Here is a 23435-nt window from a genome sequence, read left to right on the forward strand (position 1 = left end):
ACTTCTTTTGCCTTTTCAGCATCAGCTACTTTTCCAGACCTTAAGGTAATAGCCTTGACTTGCTCTTTAGCTTCCTTCCTGCCTGGTACTTCCGTGTCACTGGGAAGAGTGCCAGGTTGACGATTGAGTACTGCATTGGCTAATTGACCGATTTGATTTTCCAAGGTCTTGATAGAGACCGCCTGACTCTTGCACAACAGCTTAAGTTCCTCAAAATCAGCACTAGTAGGTGCAGCTGCACTTCCCTGTTGAGGATATGATTATCTTGTAGCATACTGCTGTGGTTGCTGGAATCCAGGTGGGTTAAACTGTTTACTCACTCCTTGCTGATATGGTGGCTGAATAGCATTCTGATTATTTCCCCAGCTGAAATTTGGATGATTTCTGTTGCTAGGATGATAGGTCGCTGGCACAGGCTGCTGTTGTCGCTGATAATTATTCACATACTGAACAGATTCGTTGACAAGAGAACACTGATCCGTAGCATGAGAACCTGCACAAAGCTCACAAACCATAGCTATTTGATTAACTCCATACGTAGCCAAAGAATCAACCTTCATTGATAGCGCTTGGAGCTGGGCTGCAATAGCGGTGGCTGCATCAACTTCCAGAATACCTGCTACCTTGCCTGACGTCATCCTCTGAGTTGGGTTTTGATGCTCGTTTGCAGCCATTGTCTCTATAAGATTATACGCCTCAGTATAGCTTTTAGCCCATAAGGTGCCTCCAGCTGCTGCATCAAGCATGGGCCGAGATTGGGCCCCCAAACCATTATAAAAACCAGTGATTACCATCCAATCCGGCATTCCATGATGTGGACATTTTCTCAACATTTCCTTGTAGCGTTCCCAAGCCTCGCACATAGATTCCGTAGGTTGCTGCGCAAACTGAGTAAGAGCACTCCTCATAGCAGCAGTCTTTGCCATTGGATAAAACTTCACCAGAAACTTTTACGCAAGATCTTGCCACATAGTGATGGACCCGGCTGGTTCAGAATGTAACCAGTCTTTAGCCTTATCCCTCAGTGAGAATGGGAAAAGCCTCAACTTGATAGCCTCATCAGTCACGCCATTATACTTAAAAGTGCTGCAGATCTCGACAAAATTCCTTATGTGCATGTTGGGGTCTTCAGTGGCCGCTCCTCCAAAAGAAACAGAATTCTGCACCATCTGAATAGTGCCCGGCTTGATTTCAAAGGTGTTAGCTTGAATAGCCGGATGGAGGATGCTTGACTGAATGTCATCAATTTTAGGCCGAGAAAAATCCATAAGAGCTGGATCAGCTTGAACAATACGATCTCCCATGTTTACTGGTTCTTTCTGCACAGTTCCTGAATCCGAATCCTCAAAATCTAACTTCTCCGGAGTATCAAGAACTTCGTCTTTCTCCTCAGCTGTATCTAAGGTCCTCTTGCGAGCACGAGAACGAGTTTGCATAAACACTTGCTAAAGTACCTGAAACACAACCGAAAAGAGTAATTAACTACTACGTCCTAATCACTGAGTCTTAATGACCAATGATGGTAAGTACATAAACTAAACAAATACGCCGAGTCCCCGGCAGCGGCGCCAAAAACTTGTTAGGGCGAAATCACGCACTAATATTCACGCAAGTATACGCGTTCACAAGTAATATAGAATACTTTCTAGTTCATTCCCTCAGAGACTCAGACTAAGTTATTGTCTAATTAAACTCACTCACCAATGTATGATTACTTCTCGATAATAACACTTAAAATTGTTGATTAAATATTAACTATAATTAACTACTTAAGTAACCACTTAACTAACACTTCAATTTATCAATAATAAAACACTCATGAGATCACAACTTCATTATTACTTCCTTCTATAGCCATTGTTAATACCTTTAGCATGTGACAGTGATGATATTAATCGAATAACACGAAACTGATAAAAGCCAACTTTCATTGTACTAATACCATTCTACCAAGCATCCACAATTAAGATAGAAGTTGAATAGTCATCAATTATGTTGAGTTCCTATATGTCTACAGAAATTGACAACACAACGATTTAAGCACAAGTTATCCCTTTTGATTACATGGGGCAAATAAAACTGTTAGAATTACCCACTAATCATGCACAACTTATATGAACCTATGCTAGCATGGCAAGTTCTAAATCTCAAGATCCACCGTCGCTTCACAAGAGATTAACACCCTATCTTAAATGTTTGCGACGCATATAAGACGAATACGCACAACCAATACTAGCTATCATGCAATCATCACACACTAAAGTATTAAACAATTAACTAAAGAATTTCATAATAAATCCGTTGCAACCCCATGATCACGATTAGCCCATAATAGAACTTATCGCCATCATGGGTTCATATGAAATCATGATAAACAACACAAGAAAATAATAACTAAACTAATTATATTAAAACAGAGTACGTCACAAGAGTAAATAAGCCAAAGCAAGAAAACTAGCATCCAACGTTACAACGAAACAAGAATCACAAGAATATATGCTTCCTCCTTCGTTGCGGTGTGCTAAATCGGTCTTCTTCCTTATCTCCTTCGCTTCTTGTGCAAAACACAATCTAAAACACAATCTCCTTCTTTTCTTCTATGAAAACGTCTCAAATCTACTTATATAATAGTCCCATAAAACTCAGATTACATAGAAGTTGGAAGCCAAACAGAAGTAGAAGTCTAAAATAATTCAGCTTTTTCCCCGACCCTGCGCGGCCGCTCAGCATTTCTGCGCGGGCGCGCAAGGCTGCTGCGCGACCGCTCAGCATTGCTGCGCGGGCGCGCAGGACCCTACTAGAAAAATTCCAGGTTTGCTCCGTTTATTCGCCGTAATCTGCCCGTTCTTTTCCTCTCTCAATGGTGAACACATGCCAAGGCTTATTCTTGATGATTCCTCCTCCGAAATGCAACTAATACCCTGAAATGCATAAACACTAGAAAAACGCATCAAATACACAAAATACTTGATTTCAAGACACCAATTTAAGCCATTTTAAGACGTTCTAAGTGGTATAAAATGCCACTTATCATCCACTTCCAGTGAGTTGGTTGGTGAGTATTGTGTTTCAGTGGCTTCTATCAAGAGGGATTTTGGCTGTGACTCCGCATTTATTGGAGCCACATCAATCTGAATTTGAGAAGGTGCGGGGACTGTGTCTTTAGCACCAGTTTGCACTAAGTGTGTGTCCTGTGCATCCCCAGTTGTTTTGGATTTCTTCTTTCTAGTGTAAGTTTGGTGTAGGCTTGTGTCCCTAACCCTCTTGGCCTGTGCTCTTGGATGAGAGCTTTGTTCAATAGCCACATCCTTTTGGGAGGATGCAGCTAGAAGTGAGCTTCTGTCCTTTTTAAGCACTGCAGTTTGTTGGGAAACTGCAGTGTGGCTAGGCTGGGATTCACTTATCTCTCCAACCTTATCCTTGGGGTTTCTTTGATGTTCACCCCTTCCCTCACCTATCTTACCCTCCTTCACACTCCCCTTTTTGTGTTTGGTAGAATTTTCAACTGGTACCTTTTGAGAGATACCAGAGGGGGTTTTCTTTGATTTGGATTTAAGAATTGCAGTTGTTTTGGCAGGTTTGGTAGGCAACTGTTTGGTCATTGTCACAGTTGCCATAACTATGCCTGAAGTCAAAGAAATAGAAGGGTTTGGAATAGTTGAGAGTGTAGATGAACTTACCTCACTTACCTGAGGTGCCAGCATTACAGGAAAATAGAACATTGGCACATCCTTGTGATGGTTGGCTCTGTTCAGATCTGCAATGATTCTTCTCTCTTGAACCCAACACGCTAATTTGTTGGTTGGGTTCTCAAGTACAATCTCTTCACAAAGATGGTTAGCCAAAAGCATAAAAAATCTAGTATAGTAAATATTCTTTCCTCTTTTGGCTAAGTCACCTAGTTTATAACGTAACTCATACACAACCAGATCACTTAAGTTGTAATATTTGTCTGTAACTAGCATGTATAGCATGTTAAGCATGGAAATGTTCACAGAATCAAAATTACTGATTTTTCCAGAAAAGACCTTAGTTACTACATCACACAAGTAACTCAATTCCTTCCTAAGACCTAGTCTTCTAATTTCACTTAGTTTTGCAGTAGGAAGTGCATAATGAATGGAATTTAGCATATTGACAATATCAGTGTCAGTGTGTGGTGCAGTAACATTGTTATCAGGAATCTTGAAACATGCTTTTATGACATCACTATTAATACAGAAAACATTACCTTTGATGGTCAGAGTGATGGTTTTGTCAGTAGAGTTGTAGATTGCTGTTGTCCACATCTCATCAACAACTTCATAATAAATTGTGGGTGATTCCAGCATAGCAAACCTTAACTTGCAGTTCTTCACGAAGTCCATCATCTTATGATAGTCTTCAGATTGCTGAATCCCCTTATTGACCAAGGTAGTGAAGTTGTTCTTCTCATAGACGAACCCAGTCTGTGACATGATCTTTACTACAGGTGCCATTGTTAGGGAAGAAAAGCTTGAAGAGAAAGAGGATTTTTGCTTGAGAGAGAATGAAATAAGACAGTTGAATTTGAGAATGATAAAAGAAAATGATTAGAATGAAATAGGCTTTTATACTTTGCTCAAACTCAACGGATAAAAATAATAAAGAGAAATAAATTACCCAATAGAAACTGCCTAAAATTACCGATTTAAAATAAACTTTAAAAATTCCACCCATTATCCGTCGTGTAATGCTTATAAACTGTAAGTATACTCGATGGATAATGTTCAGGGAATTAACGGTTAAGATTTAGACACTTCGACGGATGAGGATAAAATGTTATCCGTCGAGCTTTAAAATATTCCAGAAAAGTAATTGATTTTTATTTACAATTTGTATATCGACGGATGACTCAACCCGATGGATAATGGTCATCCGTCGAGAGACAAATTTTGACTTAGCCAAAATTTCATCCAAGACTAAAAATCAACTAAATTTCTGGCTTCTTTTCAACTTGCAAGAATAATTCAGATAAATTCAAGAGTAATTAAGCATACCTAACTCACTTACCAACCTAGAAAAGGTGGATTCATCCAGTGGCTTGGTAAAAATATCTGCAAGTTGCTTCTCACTTGGAACAAAATGTAACTCTACAGTACCATTCATTGCATGTTCCCTTATGAAATGGTACTTGATGTCTATATGCTTTGTCCTTGAATGTTGCACTGGATTTTCAGTGATGGCAATTGCACTTGTGTTGTCACAGAAAATAGGAATCCTTTCAACTTGCAAACCATAGTCTAGCAATTGATTTTTCATCCATAAAATATGTGCACAGCAACTGCCAGCAGCAATATATTCAACTTCAGCTGTAGAAGTAGAAACTGAATTTTGCTTTTTACTGAACCAGGACACAAGCTTGTTTCCTAAAAATTGACAGGTTCCTGTTGTGCTTTTTCTATTAATTCTGCAACCTGCATAATCTGCATATGAATAACCAGTTAGATCAAAACCAGAATCTCTAGGATACCAAATGCCAAGGTTTGGTATTCCTTTGAGATATCTGAAAATTCTTTTAATAGCTATCAAATGAGACTCTCTAGGATCAGCCTGAAATCTAGCACACAAACATGTAGCAAACATTATATCTCGCCTACTGGCTGTTAAGTACAGAAGTGAGCCAACCATGCCTCTATAACTTGAAATATCCACAGACTTTTCAGTAGTGTTTAGTTCAAGCTTAGTTGCAGTGGCCATGGGAGTTTTTGCAGATGTGCAATCCATCAGATCAAACTTCTTTAAAAGATCAAAAATATATTTAGTTTGACTAATGAATATTCCATCACTAACTTGCTTAACTTGTAAACCAAGAAAGTAAGTTAGTTTTCCCATCATACTCATTTCATACTTGCTTTGCATCAGTTTGGCAAACTTTTTACAAAGTTTTTCATCTGTAGAGCCAAAAATAATATCATCTACATAAATTTGAACAAGTATGCTAGAGCCATTCACATTTCTGAAAAATAAAGTTTTATCTACAGTACCTCTTGTGAAGTGATTTTCCAAAAGGAACTTTGATAAAGTGTCATACCAGGCTCTAGGTGCTTGCTTCAGTCCATAAAGTGCTTTCAATAGATAGTAGACATACTCTGGGAAATTTGGATCTTCAAAGCCAGGAGGTTGACTTACATACACTTCTTCCTCCAAATCTCCATTCAGAAAGGCACTTTTGACATCCATTTGATAGACCTTGAAATTGGCATGGGCTGCATAGGCTAAGAAGATTCTGATGGCTTCAAGTCTTGCAACAGGAGCAAATGTTTCATCAAAATCTATCCCTTCTTGCTGACAATAGCCTTTAGCAACCAATCTTGCTTTGTTCCTTACTACTATGCCATTTTCATCCATCTTGTTTCTGAATACCTATTTGGTGTCTATTGGATTCTTTCCTTTAGGCTTGGGTACCAGCTTCCATACTTTATTCCTTTTAAATTGGTTTAGCTCCTCCTGCATAGCTAAAATCCAATCAGGATCTAATAAGGCTTCTTCTACCTTCTTTGGTTCTTCCTTAGACAGGAAGCTGCTGTATAGACATTCTTCTTGAGTTGCTCTCCTGGTTTGAACTCTGGAAGAAACATCACCAATAATCAGTTCAAAGGGGTGATCTTTTGTCCATTTTCTTGGTTGAGGTAGATTAGCCCTAGATGAAGAGACCTCAATGTTGTCTTGATGTGTGATTGAGTTTTGATTGCTAGAAACTCCCCCTGAGTTTGCGGATCTTTGATTTGAAATTGGGGTGCTTTCCATGGGTGATCTGCCTTGACTTCCTGCTCCTTTTGATAACCTGACGGATGGTGAATTTTGAGTACCGACGGATGAGGCAGGTTGTCTTCCGACGGATAATACAGATTGCCTTCCGATGGATGAAGCATTATGTAACTCGACGGATGTTGATTTTTGTGCTTCATTTGTAGTAAATTTGTCTGCATTATCCTTAGACACTGTTTCCTGATCACTTTCATCATCACTTTCTTCACTGACCATCTCAACATTGTCGAATTTGAGGCTCTCATGGTAATCTCCATCTTTTAGTCCTTCAATCTTTTTATTATCAAACACAACATGTATAGATTCAACAACAATGTTGGTTCTTAGATTGTAGACTCTATATGCTTTACCAACAGCATATCCAACAAAAATTCCTTCATCTGCTTTAGCATCAAACTTCCCATTTTGATCAGTTTGATTTCTCAGAATATAGCATTTACAGCCAAAGACATGAAGAAAGTTCAGAGTTGGCTTCTTGTTCTTGAACAATTGATAAGGTGTCTTGCATTTTGCTTGATTAATCAGAGAGATGTTCTGAGTGTAGCATGCAGTGTTGACAGCTTCAGCCCAGAAATATGTTGGTAATTTAGATTCTTCAAGCATTGTCCTTGCAGCTTCAATAAGAGATCTATTCTTTCTTTCCACTACTCCATTCTGTTGTGGAGTCCTTGCTGCTGAAAACTCATGTAGGATCCCATTTTCCTCACAGAATGCTCTCATGACATAGTTCTTGAACTCAGTTCCATTGTCACTCCTGATTCTTCTAACTTTGAAATCAGGATGATTGTTAACTTGCCTTATGTGATTGATGATGATTTCACTAGCTTCATCTTTGGACTTTAGGAAATAGGTCCAAGAGAACTTTGAGAAATCATCTACAATTACTAGGCAAAATCTTTTCTTTGAGATTGACAAAACATTGACTGGTCCAAACAAATCCATGTGAAGCAGTTGCAGAGGTTCTTCAATTGCTGAATCAAGTTTCTTCCTGAATGATGCTTTAATTTACTTCCCTTTTTGGCAGGCATCACACAGTCCATCCTTTGTAATCTCCACCAGAGGAATGCCTCTAACTAGCTCTTTCTTTACCAGCTCGTTCATGGTCTTGAAGTTCAAATGGGATAGCTTCTTGTGCCATAGCCAACTTTCATCTTGACTTGCTTTACTGAGAAGATAAGTTACAGATTCTGCTTTATTTGAGTTGAAGTCAGCTAGATACATATTTCCTCTTCTCACATCAGTGAGAACCACTTTGTTGTTTTGATTATTAATCACAACACAGGTTTCTTTGTTGAAGGTTACTGAGTTGCCTTTATCACAAAGCTGGCTGATACTCAACAGATTGTGTTTGAGACCATCCACTAAGGCAACCTCTTCAATGATGACATTGTCCTTTGAAATCAAGCCATATCCCACAGTATAACCTTTGCTGTCATCTACAAAAGTGATACTTGGGCCAGCTCTCTCTTCAAACTCTGTGAGCAGGGTAGAATCACCAGTCATGTGTCTTGAACAACCACTATCCAAGTACCAAAGATTCCTTCTGTTTCCCTGCACACATCAAAATCAAATCAAGTTGATTTTGGTACCCAAGTTTCCTTGGGTCCTGCCTTGTTAGCTTTCTTCTTCTGTTTCTTAGGTTTTAACTCATTTGACTTAGGAATTTCATATTCTTCCTTAGTCATTTGGGTTGGGCCTTTGAAACCACTAGATGCTACAGAATTATTATGCATGTTATGGCTAACAGGAAATGGCATGCTTGGTGCAAACATGTTATTCCAGTAAGGCATGCTAAATGGCATTTGAGGCATATTGTATGCAGCATAATATGGATTAGGTGCAAATGGCATATTAGCAAACTGTGCATTCATGTTCTGTGTAGGCATAGCATTAACAAGTATAGGAGGCATGGCATTCATGTTAGAGAATTGAGGCTGAACAGACATGGGAGTAGGCATGGCAGATTTGCAATTAACAGACAAATGATTTACACTACCACATTTAACACAGATTTTTCTAGGAGCATATTTGTCAGGTGTGTAGTTGTTATGTTTGTTAATCCCTACTTTACCATTCCTATTGTTTTTCCTTTTAGTTTCTGTTTTTACCTCTATCTTCTCAAGTATGTCACTCAACTGTTTGACAGTCATGTGACCAACATTAGCCTTCTTCCCTTTCTTGGCTTGACTTGACTCCCCTGAAACAAAGTTCTTGGAAACAGACCCATACTTTTCATTTAGCTTGGTTAATTTGGCTTTACTAATGGGTTTGTTCACAGCCGACGGATGAGGATTTTTATCATTCGACGGATAACACATTTTGTTATCCGACGGATAGTCCTCATCATCCGTCGAGTCTACATCTGTCAGCAATCCATCTACCAAAATAGGTTCTAGTTTCTCCTTATTCTTTTTCCAGGATTCATCACAAAAGGACTCAATTCCTTGAACCTTGGTGATTTGAGCATGAACATCTCTGGATGTTTTCCATGCTTTAATCACCTCCTGTTCACGATCGAGCTGCTTCTTTAAAATTTCTTCCTTTTTCAAGGACTCAGTTAATTCATCCTTAGCAATTCTACATTCAATTTTTAGTTTCTCAAACTCAACAAACTGAGACTCAAGCACATTATTCCTCTCACTCAAAAACAAGTTGTTTTCTTTGATTTTAGCATTTTCTTTAGTGAGGGACTTAAGTGTAACACGCAAATGATACAATTCTGTAGACATGTCATTTATTGCATCATTACACTCAGCTTTAGATAAATGTGCAAGGTTTGTAGTAATTACCTGATTGCTTGAGGAACTTGTCTCTGTTTCATCAGACTTGGCCATAAGGGCTAGATTGACATAGCTGATCTCCTCATCTTCATCCAAACCATCAGCTGCCCAGTCATTCTCTTATGTAATAAAAGCCCTTTCCTTCTGTTTGAGTAGATCAAAGTATTTTTGCTTATAATCCACAGACTCAAATCTCTTCTTACTAGAATCTGACTTTCTACACTCATTTGCAAAATGCCCTGCCAAGCCACATTTGAAGCACTTGAATTTTGACTTATCCACCATGTTTCTATTTGGCTTGGCAGCTCCAAAGTTCTTCTTGAACTTGAGCTTGGAAAATCTTCTTGAAAGGAATGCTAGGTGCTCATCAATGTCCTCCATGTCATCTTGACTCAAAGAATCTTCACTTTCTGCAGCTAGCCCTTTACCCTTGCTTTCACAGGCCTTTGAAGTTGATTCCACAGCTTCCATCTTCACTTCCTTCTCCTTTTCCAGTTCAGCAACTAGTGCAATGGATCCTCCTTTCTTCTTTCCTCTCTCCATTCTTTCATCCTGCTCTATTTCAAGCTCATAGGTCTTCAGAATGCCATACAGTCTCTCCAAAGTAAACTCCTTATAATCTTGTGAGTTTCTCAATGAGACTGTCATTGGTTTCCATTCCTTTGGAAGAGATCTGAGAAATTTCAGATTGGAGTCTTTAGTCTAATAGACTCTTCCCTGCAATTTAAGAGCATTTAGTAGCTTTTGGAATCTACTAAAAATGTCAGTGAGTGACTCACTTTCTTCATTGTGAAAATGCTCATATTGCTGAATCAGGAGCTGCATTTTATTTTCTCTTACTTGCTCAGTACCATCACAGATTATCTGTATTGTGTCCCAAACTTCCTTGGCAGTCTTGCAGTTGATGATGTTATCAAACATATCTGCATTAACACCATTGAACAGAATGTTCATGGCCTTTTTATCTTTCCTGACTTGTTCAAGATCAGGATCAGACCATTCATGCCTTGGCTTTGGAACTGATGGTTCATTTCCTGTTGCAGCTCTCATTGGAACATGAGGGCCTCTTTCTATGCAGTCCACATAGGCCTCATCTTGAGAAAGCATATGAAGATGCATCTTTACCTTCTAATGATGGTAATTATCTTTATCCAGAAAAGGAATCTTGATTCTAACATCTTTCTTGTTTATCTTGCTGAATTGTTTTGATCTTTAAACTCTTTGTAGATTAAGAGCTTGCTCTGATACCAATTGTTAGTCCCTTAACAATATAGCAAGAATTACAGAAGGGGAGGGGGGGTTTAATGGAATTCTTTATCTTTTTCTTGAAATAAAAATGTTCAACTCGATTATAGATATATCTGTTTTGATTAGCACAATGCGGAATATAAACTTTAATGAATCAAAACAAGAGTAATTAAAAACAAGAGTCTTTAAAAACTTTCTGGTGGATTTAAACAATTCCACCAGAGATATATATTAATATATCGAGAGAACTCTGTGTGCAGAAATGCTCACAGCTGCTTTTACAAGATAGAACAACTAAGAACACAGGAAATGCTAAAGATAGTGCTTACAAAGATTTCTCTGTGTTTGTTTCTAAGCTCACTTAGTTTTCTTAGTTATTTTATATTTGCTACTCTCTTTGTTTATATATATTACCAAGATTACAAAGTCAAAAGAACTGAATAAATATAAAATCTAACAGTCTTGATCTTTGCTGCTTTTCGTCCTCTATTACCCAGTAAATAGGCTTCAATCTCGACGGCTGTGTGTCAGCTTTCACTGTTCAACTGATGTTTGAATCTTGATATTATCATCCGTCGACTTTCAGATCATCCGTCGATGACTTAATTGATCATCCGTCGACTGCTATTTTGAACATCCATTGAAAGTCATTTGATCATCCGTCGAAGCTTTGTTAAGCATCCGTTGATAGCTATTTTGGCACTTGACTTCATTTCACTTATACAGAATTACAAGACATTGCTTATGTACAGTTAATCAACCTATTCTGCATATCTAGTTAAAGTCAACATGACTTATATGCTACTACAGATTCTATATAAATGTGCATACAACACTGTGCTACAAACTTATCATCATATAAGCTACTCACTCGATGGATAATAAATTACTCATCCGTCAGTACTCAAACTGAGTTATCCGTCGGGACTATAATACTTATCCGTCGAGTGCTACATTATTTCACTAAGTAAAATCTACTTAGATGTTTTGTTTAGGTAATCATCAAGTGCACAACATATTCACAACAACTTCCTCTTCCAATTCTCCATTGAGAAAAACACTTTTCACATCCATTTGAAAGACAGTAAACTTTTTGTGAGCAGCATAAGCCAAAAATATCCTTATGGCTTCCAATCTAGCAACTGGTGCAAATGTTTCATCATAATCAATTCCCTCCTGTTGAGAATATCCTTTTGCAACCAACCTTGCTTTATTCCTTGTAATTATGCCATCACTATCAGTTTTGTTTCTGAACACCCACTTTGTACCAACAACAGATCTATTCTTTGGTCTTGGCACTAGGGTCCAGACTTTGTTTCTTTCAAATTCATTTAACTCTTCCTGCATTGCTTGCACCCAATCAGCATCTTGAAGAGCTTCTTCCACTTTCTTTCGTTCAGTCTGAGAAAGAAAAGAATTATAAAGACATTCACTTAAAGTAGTTGTTCTAGTTCTGACACCTGCATCAGGATTTCCAATAATTAAGTCAGGTGTATGTGATTTAGTCCACTTTCTTGCAGATGGAAGGTTTTCTCTAGAACTGGATGCTCCCCCATGATCCATGCCATCCTCATCAATATTTTCTGATGCTCCCCTGAAACTATGCTCTCTGAGTTGGATTCTTCAGAATTTAAGTTTTCAGAACTATCAGAACTTGGCTTATCAGAACTTGATGAATCAGAACTTGAAGAGCCAGTTGTATGTTCTGATGCTTCTTGAGATGTGGTTATATCTTCAGTATGCCCCCCTGCACAGGTGCATCTTCCTTTGACGTAGTCACCACAGTTTCAATAACATCAGAGTTTAATCCATTAGAGTTTGCAGTATCAGGATTTAGACTGTCAGGATTTTCAGTATCAGAATTTAAGTTTTCATTTTCGAATCTCAGCTGATCATGATCATTGAAATCTTCAAGTCCAGTAATCTTCTTATCATCAAAGGAGACATTGATAGATTCCATGACAACCCTTGTTCTTAAATTATAGACTCTGAAGGCTTTTGTGGAAAGTGGATATCCAACAAAAATTCCTTCATCAGCTTTTAGATCAAATTTAGATAGCTGTTCAGGGTGAGTCTTAAGAATAAAACACTTGCATCCAAATACATGAAAATACTTCAAATTTGGCTTATTTTTCTTCACCATCTCATATGGTGTCTTTCCATGCTTGTTTATGAGTGTTGCATTCTGAGTAAAACAAGCACTCTGCACAGCTTCAGCCCAAAAATAGGTTGGTAGCTTTGCTTCATCAAGCATAGTTTGCGCAGCTTCAATAAGAGTTCTAATCTTTCTTTTAACAACTCCATTTTGCTGTGGAGTTCCAGGAGCAGAAAATTCCTGCTTGATTCCATGGTCTTTGCAGAACTCGTCCATTGTCAAATTCTTGAACTCAGTGCCATTATCACTTCTTATTATCTTCACAGAATCTTTGACCAATTTATCCAGTTGCTAGACATGATCAATCAAGATAGATGAGGTTTCACTTTTTGTGTGCAAGAAGTACACCCATGTTTATCTGGTGAACTCATCCACTATGACCATAACATATTTCTTCTTTGCAATAGACATGACATTCACTGGACCAAATAGATCAACATGTAGTAGGTGATAAGGCTCAAGAATTGATGATTCAGTCTTGCTCTTGAATGAAGATTTTCTTTGTTTAGCCTTTTGACAAGAATCACAAAGGCCATCAGGAGCAAATACTGACTTTGGCAGTCCTCTCACAAGATCTTTCTTGACTAGTTCATTTATATTGTTAAAATTTAAACGAGAGAGTTTCTTGTGCCAATTCCAGCTTTCTTCAATTGATGCTCTACTCACCAGACAGATTGCAGACCCATCAGTACTTATTGAAAGCTTGGCTTCATAAATGTTACCATGCCTGCATCCTTTCAAAACAACTTTTCCTGTAGATTTGCTTACAATTTCACAATGTTCTTTAAAGAAATCCACATGATAACCTCTGTCACAGATTTGACTAACACTCAGCAGATTATGTTTAAGTCCTGAGACCAGAGCTACTTCTTTAATGATGACATTCCAAAGATTGATATTGCCATATCCCAATGTTTTTCCAATGTTGCCATCTCCATAAGAAACACTTCGGCCAGCCTTCTCCACAAAGTCTGATAGCAGGGCTTTATTTCCAGTCATATGTCCTGAACATCCACTGTCCAGAACTAGGATGTTTTTCCTGTTGCCCTGCAATCACAAAGACCACTAATGATTAGTTTTAAGGACCCAGACTTGCTTGGATCCTGTGTCCTTATTAAGTTTGTTAACATTTGCAGCGGATTTAGCATCAGAGTTTATGTTAACATTTTTCTTATCAGCATTTATACTATCAGTCTTTGTATCAGAACTTACACTAGAAGGAACAATGCTAACTTTCTTTAAAGAATGTTTTATTTGATAATAATCATAGTACAAACTATGATATTCCTTACAAGTATAAATGTAATGACATAAACTACCACAGTGAAAACAAGGATTTTGTGGCCTATATCTAACAGACTGACTCTTAACTCCTGACTTTGAAGGTAAGGAATTTATGTTCTTATTCTTCCTGCAAAAAGAAGCCAAATGGTTAGAACTTCCACAGTTATGACATGTTTTTCTAGGAGCATTAGGAACAGGCTTATAATCATTGCTTTTATTTACACCTTCCTTTCCATTCCTATTTTTCCAAGGTGACTTTACCTTGTTTACATTCTTAACTTCTTTCAGCTTATGTTTAAGCTGCTTCTTTGTCATTAAGCCTACGTTTACTTCAGTTGTCTTTTCCTATTTTAGTTTTTCAGAAGTTAATTCCTCTTTAACTTCTGATTTCTCAGTTTCAGACTTTACAGCTACAAACTTAGCAGGTTTTAACTTTGGCTTTTATTTAACAACTATAGGCTTAATATTTACAGTTCCTTTATCATTCTTATTATCTCCATAACCTAAGCCCTCTTTCCAGTTTCCACTACTTAACAAATTTTGAGTTGTTCTGCCAGAGTTAGTCCAAGTCCTGATAATCTCTCTTTCCTTTTCTAGCTCAGTTTTTAGAGATTCATTCATTTTAAGTACTTCATCCCTAACATAGAAAGCATCATCTCTATCTTTCTGAGTTTGATGGAACATGACTAACTCTTTTTCTAAATAATCATTCCTCTTTTTACAAGCAAGATTTTCAGAAGTTAATCTTTCACATGTTAAAGTTTGATCTCTATAACTAATGAACATGGTTTTAAAATATCTTCTCAACTCATTAATATCATCAGTATGAAAGGCATAAGTAGTTTGAGGTACCTTTAACTCAGCAGCTTCAGGACTGCTGTCAGCATTTGCCATATCAGCATTTTCCATCAAGGCATAGTTCTCTTCACTTTCAGAATCTGAAGTGTCTGTCCAGCTTTTCTTCTTTGTGACAAGAGCCTTGCCTTTGTCACTCTTCACTTTCTTGCAATCAGGAGATATGTGGCCTTTCTCACCACAGTTGTAGCATTTGACATTTGTGTAATCTCCTCTGTCAAACTTCCCTCCTTTGCCTTCAGATTTTCTAAAATTCTTCTTATCAGAACTTGCACCTTTCCTAGAAAACCTCTTTCCCTTCCTGAACTTCCTGTATGCAATCCTTGTGATTCCTTTCACCATAAGAGCACACAGCTTCATCATCTCTTCATCAACATCTATCTCAGGTAAGCTTTCAGTATCTGAGTCATCATCACTATCAGAACTTGATGTCTCAGTATCAGACTTTGTGATGAGCGCTTTTACTTTGCCTTTCCTTGAGGTAGCTGCCTTGGGGGATTCTTCTTCAGCCTTAAGAGCAACTGTCCTTGACTTTCCTCCTTTCCTCTTGCTTTTTTGTTCCATCTCAAGTTTATGAGTCTTGAGCATCCCATAAATTTCATCAAGAGTTGTTTCTTCAAGATTATAGTTGTCTCTTATAATTGTTTCCTTCAAATCCCAACTTTCAAGAAGAGCTAACAGGAATTTAAGGTTTGAATCTTCAATATCATACTCCTTATCAACTAGTGACAAATCATTCAAGTGTTTGACAAATCTGTCATATAAATCAGTCAATGACTCATTAGGCTTTGAGTCAAAGTGTTCATACTCTTGAGTGAGTATTGTCTTCATGTTCTTCTTAATCAAATCAGTTCCCCGACACCTTGTCTCCAAGGCATCCCATATCTCCTTTGCAGTCTTGCAGCTAATTACCCTGTTTGACATTACATTATCAATGGTACTATGCAGCAAGTGTCGTACCTTAGCATCCTTAGTAATTGAAGCAATATCTTCAGCAGTGTAATCACTCTTCTCCTTTGGTACAGACTTTGCTGCTTCACCTGCAACTACAACAGCGAGTTTTGTTGTCTTGTGAGGTCATTCATGGATTCTGTCAAGATATTCCAGATCAGTAGGTTCCAGAAACATAGTCATCCTCACCTTCCATATGGGATATTCAAATGGCTGAACTCTAATAGCCTCATATCGATAATGGATTTGAGTGTTTGGTGGTTCTTCAGTTTTGGTGGGCTTGGTTGGAGTTTCTGCTTCAGACATGATTATTTTTGGATCTTAAACTGTTTGTGTGTTAACAGATAGGCTCTGATACCACTTGTTAGGTCACACACACTGTAGAAGGGGGTTGAATACAGTTTATAGCACAATCAAATCGAATTCAAATAACACAAGTAACAGAAAACATATTTTATTCAATGCAATAAACTCCGTTACAATATAGAACTGTGCTCTCTCAGTGATGAACAAATATCACGAGAGCTGCTAAGGTTACAATGAATAATATTCTCGATAATGATAACACTTATAGTGTAAACCCTATGTATGTGTTTATATATCACACAGTTACAAGATAATCTCTAATTGATATGGAATATAATTATGCTTCCTAAAATATATCAATCAGTTATCTTTTCGTCCAAGTATTCCATTCTTCACAAAATTCCTTCTTCATGCATATATCTTCTTATGTTTGTCTCGATCTTCTTTCCTTTCAATCAGCCGCCTTCCTTATCTAATAGTTTCCTTTAAGTCCTGATATTATCTCCTGATAAATATCTCCTGAACCTTAAGTACTGATCACTTAAGTTCTGACTTCAGTATAAGTGCTGATTTCAGTTAAGTACTGATTTGTCCTGTTTAAGTAAGATCTGAAAACTAAACATAAATCATATTAGTCATGACATTATCAAATATATCTAACAGGATCTTTGAATAAGACAATCCATAGTCCAAAAGCTGATTTCTCATCCAAAGAATTTGAGCACAGCTGCTGCCTGCAGCAATATATTTAGCTTCAGTAATCAATGTAGAGATGGAATTCTGTTTCTTGCTTTTCCATGTAACAAGTCTTCCACCCAAATACTGACAACCACCTGAGGTAATCTTTCAGTCAACTTCGCATCCTGCAAAATCAGCATCTGAATAACCTATCAGACCAAAGTCCGATTCTCTTGTAAACCACAAACCAAAAGATTTAGTCCCCTTTAAATATCTCAGTATTCTTTTCACAGTAACCAAATGAGGTTCTCTAAGCTTGGCCTGAAATCTTGCACACAAACAAGTTACATACATAATATATTTTTTACTGGCAGTTAGATATAATAGTGAACCTATCATACCTCTGTAAGCAGTAATGTCAACCTTATTAACTTGATCAGGATCCACCTTAGTAGCATTGGCCATTGGAGTTGCAGCCGTAGTACTTTCTTGCATATTAAATCTAGTCAATAGATTCTTTGTAAACTTAGACTGATTGATGAAAATGCCCCCATCAGTCAGTCTGTGTGACTTGTAGTCCAAGAAAGTAGCTCAGTTCCCCCATCATACTCATTCGATACCTTGACTTCATAAGATTGGAAAATTTCTTGCACAACTTGTTGTTAGTGGACCCAAAAATTATGTCATCAACATAAATTTGCTCCAAAAGATGATCTTTACCTTTATTAATGTAATACAAGGTTTTGTCAATTGTACGTCTTTTGAAATCACTTTCACCAAGAAATTTTGCAAGTGTTTCATACCAGACCCTTGGTGCTTGTTTGAGTCCATATAAATCATTATCAATTTTATACGCATGGTTTGGAAATCTTGGATCAATGAAACCATGTGGTTGCTCAACATATACTTCTTCTTCTAATTCTCCATTCAGAAAAGCACTTTTGACATCCATCTGAAAGAATATGAATTTCTTATGAGAAACATAAGCTAAGAAAATGCCGATAGCTTCCAGTCTTGTCACAGGAGCAAATGTTTCATCATAGTCAATTCCCTCTTAATGTGAATACCCTTTTGCAACAAATCTAGCTTTATTCCTGATTATAGTACCATCTGAGTCTGTCTTGTTCTTGAAAACCCATTTTGTGTCAACTACTGATTTGTTCTTTGGTCTTGGAACAAGTTTCCATACTTCATTCCTTTCAAACTCATTTTATTCTTCCTGCATTTCTTGAATCCAATCAGCATCTTTGAGTGCATCTTCTACTTTCTTTGGCTCCTTCTTAGAGAGAACATTATGATAGATGCATTCATGCTCAGTTGCACTCCTTTTTTGAATACCAGCATCAAGATATCCAATGATAAGACTAGGTGTATGATATTTTGTCCATTTGACAACTTTTGGAATTTCAGTCCAATTTCTTGATGCTCCCTTGAATTGGATGTATCATTTTCATGTGAAGCTCCCATGTATTGGTATTGTCATTTCCTGATTGAGTAGAGCTTCTAGTTGTGGACTGTTCACCAAATTGATCTTAATGCTCATTTGAATGATCTCCTCCTGATGAACTATCATTTGTTGAACTTGAAGAATTTTTGGTGGATTTAGTATTTCTTGATTCATTAGTATCATCAGGATTTGATTCACTGGAGTTATGATTGTTTGTGTGTTGATGTTGCCCCCCTCAACATGTGCATCTTCAATAACCAACTCCGGATCAGAATCAGTGTTGTCATCAGGATTTGACATATTGTCAGGATTTGACCCATCATCAGGATTTGACGAATCATCAGGATTTGAGTCATATCCCTACTTAAGCCTTTTATTTGCGAATCCAAGTTCTTCGTGTGTATCTTCTTCAATTCCAGGAATCTTCTTATCATCAAAGGAAACATGAATAGATTCAACAATGGTTCTTGTTCTCAGATTGAAGACTTTATAGGCTTCAGAAGATGGATATCCAACAAAGATACCTTCATCGGCTTTTATGTCAAATTTTCCAAGCACCACAGGATGTGTTCTTAGTACAAAGCATTTACATCAAAAAATGTAAAGATGCTTCAAGATTGGTTTCTTTTCCTTGATCATTTGATAAGGAGTTAATCCATGTCTGTTAATGAGAGTTAAATTCTGAGTATACCAGGCAGTGTTGACAGCTTCAACCCAAAAATAAGTTGGCAGATTTGCTTCCACAAGAATTGTTCTTCCAGCTTCAATCAGTGTCCTATTTTTTCCTTTCCACAACTCCATTTTGTTGAGGTGTGACTGGAGCTGAGAATTATTGTGAAATTACTTTATATCTGCATAATTCATCCCTCATGCAGTTCTTGAATTCAGTGCCATTATCACTCCTGAGTATATGCACTTTATACTTGGAGCCATTTTCAATTAGTTTCAATTGATCCAAAAGAACATTTGTAGTTTCATTTTTTCCAGTGCAAGAAAAATACCCATGCAAATCTGGTATACTCATCAACAACAACTAGGGTGTACCTTTCTTGATAATTGACATGATATTAACAGGGCCAAAGAGATCCAGATGTAACATTTGATATGGCTTCTTGATGGATGATTATGACTTGCTTTTGAAAGAAGTTCTTCTTTGCTTGTCTTGTTGACATGCATCACACAAACCATCAGGGGAGTAATACATATTTGGTAGACCTCTTACCAAAACTTTCTTCACCATGCAATTCATTGAGAATATTAAAATTGAGATGACAAAGCTTCTTATGCCAGTTCTAACTTTCATCTACTGATGCTTTGCTTATCAAACAAGTCTCAGGTCCATCAGTATTTGCATAAAGTTTGGCTTCATAGATGTTTCCATGTCTGTACCCCTTGAAAATAACTTTCTTTATAATTTTATGAACTACTTCACAGTGAGTGTCATAAAATACAACATATTATCCTATGTCTGTAATTTGATTGATGCTCAAAAAATTGTGCTTCAGTCCTTCGACCAAAGCTACATCTTGAATAATGACATTTTCAATGATTATGTTGTCATATCCCAGTGTTTTTCTACATTTCCATCACCATAGGAAACTATTGGGCCAGCCTTCTCCTCATATTCTGATAACAAGGATTTACTTCTAGTCATATGTGCATAACAACCACTATCCAGTACTAGCACATTATATTTATTTCCCTGCAATCAGAAATATTGAAATCATTTAGGATTTTTAAGAACCCACACTTGTTTGGTCCTTTCTGACATCTTATGTTTATTTGCAGCAGAAGACTTCCTGACAGGATTGGGGCCATCAGGATTTACTTCATCAGAATTTGTTCCATCAGGATTTGTCCTATCAGTTTTAATTTTATAAGATACATGATCATTCATTTTGGAAATTTTAGAAGAAATAGCTATTTTATTAAACTTGGGCAAAGGATCATAATTGTTGTGACACAGACTATGATACTCCTTACAAGTATAAATGGAATGCCAAATACTACCACAATGTAAACAAGGGTTCTGTGGTTTGTAAAATATTGTTCTACCACTAATTTCAGATTCGGAAAATAATAGTAGCTTTCTTTTTACTCTTCTTGCACTCAATAGCAATGTGATTAGTATTACCACAGTTAAAACAAGCTTTTCTAGGAGCATCAGGAATGTATTCATAATTGCTTGCTTTATTTAAACCCTATTTTCCATTTCGACCTCTTTTTACTGTAATATTCAGGAAATATCGTGTAATTATTTTTATCAATAAATAATTATTATGTGAATTTTGGTGAATTATTTGGTAATTGGAATTGAAGTTTGGATGTTTATTTGTGATAAAATTTGAGTATTTTAATTTTTATTTATCCAAATAAAGTATAGATAATTTTGGTATTTTTCTGGTAAATTTTAGGTTGTTATATGATTTTATAAAGATTTATGGATTAATAATTATTTTCTTAGTAATTATAAAACTATTTTATAAAATGGGGAATCGTCCAACTTTAACCCTTTTTATGTTTTTACAACTCGAAAGTCTTCAGAATACTCCTTCCTAACCTAATCTGATTATTCTGAACATTTTCCATGTTTTGACTTTTTTGATCCGGAGTACGGTTTGACCCGTACGAGTCCCGACGCAAAACTTTCGATACGATGGTCATTTCGATAGATCGATAAAACTCGTATTTTCGGGAGACATGACATTTTGATTGAATTATTACATTATCTTCTCGTGGGATATTTTATAAGAAGCCCGATTTTTATAATTATCCAAATCTGGTATCAAATTGTATCATTTTTGTAGTTACTTAGCGGTTAAGTAACCTATTTTCGGATCTAATATGATCCAATAGGTATTAATATTCCATAAGTATAAATAGCATTTTTTTATTAATTTTTATATATATATTCATAAATAAACAGTTATGTTAGATATATTTGTGATGTCGTGTCTAATAATGATTTGTGTTTAGTTTTCAGATCTTGACTAACAGGATAAATCAGGACTTAACTGGAAATCAGTACTTATACTGAAGTCACAACTTAAGATATCGGAAGATATTTATCAGGAGATAATATCAGGACTTAAGAAGACTTTTAGATAGGGAAGGCGACTGATTGAAAGGAAAGAAGATCAAGACTAAAATAAGAAGAGATATGCATGGAGAAGAATTCTATGAAGAATAGAATACTTGGAAGAAAAGATAACTAGTTGATATATTTTAGGACACGTAATCATATTCGATATCAATTAGAAGATTATCTTGTAACTGTGTGTCTATATAAACACGGCATACGGTTTACACTATAAGTGTTATCTTAATCAAGAATATTATTCATTGTAACCCTAGCAGCTCTCGTGATATTTGTTCATCACTGAGAGAGAACGATTTCATTGTAATACTGTTTTATTAATAAGATTATTCTGTGTTTCATACTTGTGTTCTTAATTCGATTTGATTGTACTATACACTGTATTCAACCCCCTTCTACAGTGTGTGTGACCTAACAAGTGGTATCAAAGCTAATTTGTTAACACATATACAGTAAAGATCCAAAACAATCATGTCTGAAGAAGAACGATCTCCAACGAAGCCCACCAAAACTGAAGAAACTCCAAAGACTCAAATCCAAAATCGATATGAGACAATTAGGGTTCCCATACTGAAACCTTCTGAGTATCCCATATGGAAAGTGAGGATGACTATGTTTCTGGAAGCTACAGATCCAGAATACCTTGACAGAATTAATGAAGGACCACATAAGCCAACCAAGCTCTCTGTTGTAGTTGCAGATAAGCCAGCAATGACTGTACCAAAAGGAGAAAAGTGAATATACAGCTGAAGATATCTCATCTATTTCCAAGGATGCAAAGGTAAGGCATTTGCTGCATAGTGCCATTGATAACGTCATGTCAAACAGGGTAATAAACTGCAAGACTGCAAAGGAGATATGGGATGCCTTGGAAACAAGATACCAGGGAACTGATGCAATTAAGAAGAATAGGAGGACTATACTCACTCAAGAGTATGAGCACTTTGACTCAAAACCTGATGAGTCATTAACTGGGTTATATGACAGATTTGTCAAACTCTTGAATGACCTGTCACTGGTGGATAAGGAATATGATCTTGAAGATACTAATCTTAAATTCCTTTTAGCTCTTCCTGAAAGTTGGGATTTGAAGGAAACCACTATAAGAGATAACTATGCTCTTGATGAAACTACTCTTGATGAAATTTATGGTATGCTCAAGACTCATGAACTTGAGATGGATCAAAGAAGCAAGAGGCATGGTAGAAAGTCAAGAACAGTTGCTCTTAAGGCTGAGGAGGAATCCCCCAAAGTGTCTGTCTCAAAGAAATGCAAAAGAAATGCTCTCATCACAAAGTCTGATACTGAGTCATCAAGTTCTGATAATGATGAGGATTCCAAAACTGAAAGTCTATCTGAGATGGATGTTGATGAAGAGATGATGAGATTGTGTGCTCTTATGGTGAAGGGTATCAAAAAGATAACCTACAGGATATTCACAAAGGGAAGGAAGTTTTCCAGGAAAAATGGAAGTTCTGACAAGAAGGGATTCAAAAAATCTGAAGGCAACGCAGGAAAGTCTGACAGAGGAGATTACTCAAATGTTAGATGCTACAATTGTGGTGAGAAAGGCCATATATCTCCTGATTGCAAGAAAGGAAAAGGTGCCAAAGGCAAGGCACTTGTCACAAAGAAGAAAAGCTGGACAGACACTTCAGATTCTGAAGATGAGGTGAACTATGCCTTGATGGCAAATGCTAAAAGCAGTTCTGAAGCTGCTGAGTTAAAGGTACATCAAACAACTTATGCTTTTCATGCTGATGATATTACTGAGTTGAGATCTTATCTTAAGAAAAGGAATGACTATTTAGAAAAGGTGTAATAACCCCAAAATTTTTGAACTTT

At 36.8% G+C, this 23435-nt stretch overlaps 1 non-coding gene across 1 annotated transcript; it reads left to right on the forward strand.

Moving 5' to 3' along the window:
• Window positions 1-804: 804 nt before the first annotated feature.
• LOC141679795 (small nucleolar RNA R71) lies at window positions 805-911 on the forward strand. Its single transcript, XR_012558185.1, has one exon. It is a non-coding gene; the product is annotated as a small nucleolar RNA R71 (small nucleolar RNA).
• The last annotated feature ends 22524 nt before the right edge of the window (window positions 912-23435 follow it).

This window comes from Apium graveolens, chromosome 1 (assembly GCF_009905375.1).
Source record: "Apium graveolens cultivar Ventura chromosome 1, ASM990537v1, whole genome shotgun sequence".
NCBI lineage: Eukaryota > Viridiplantae > Streptophyta > Magnoliopsida > Apiales > Apiaceae > Apium > Apium graveolens.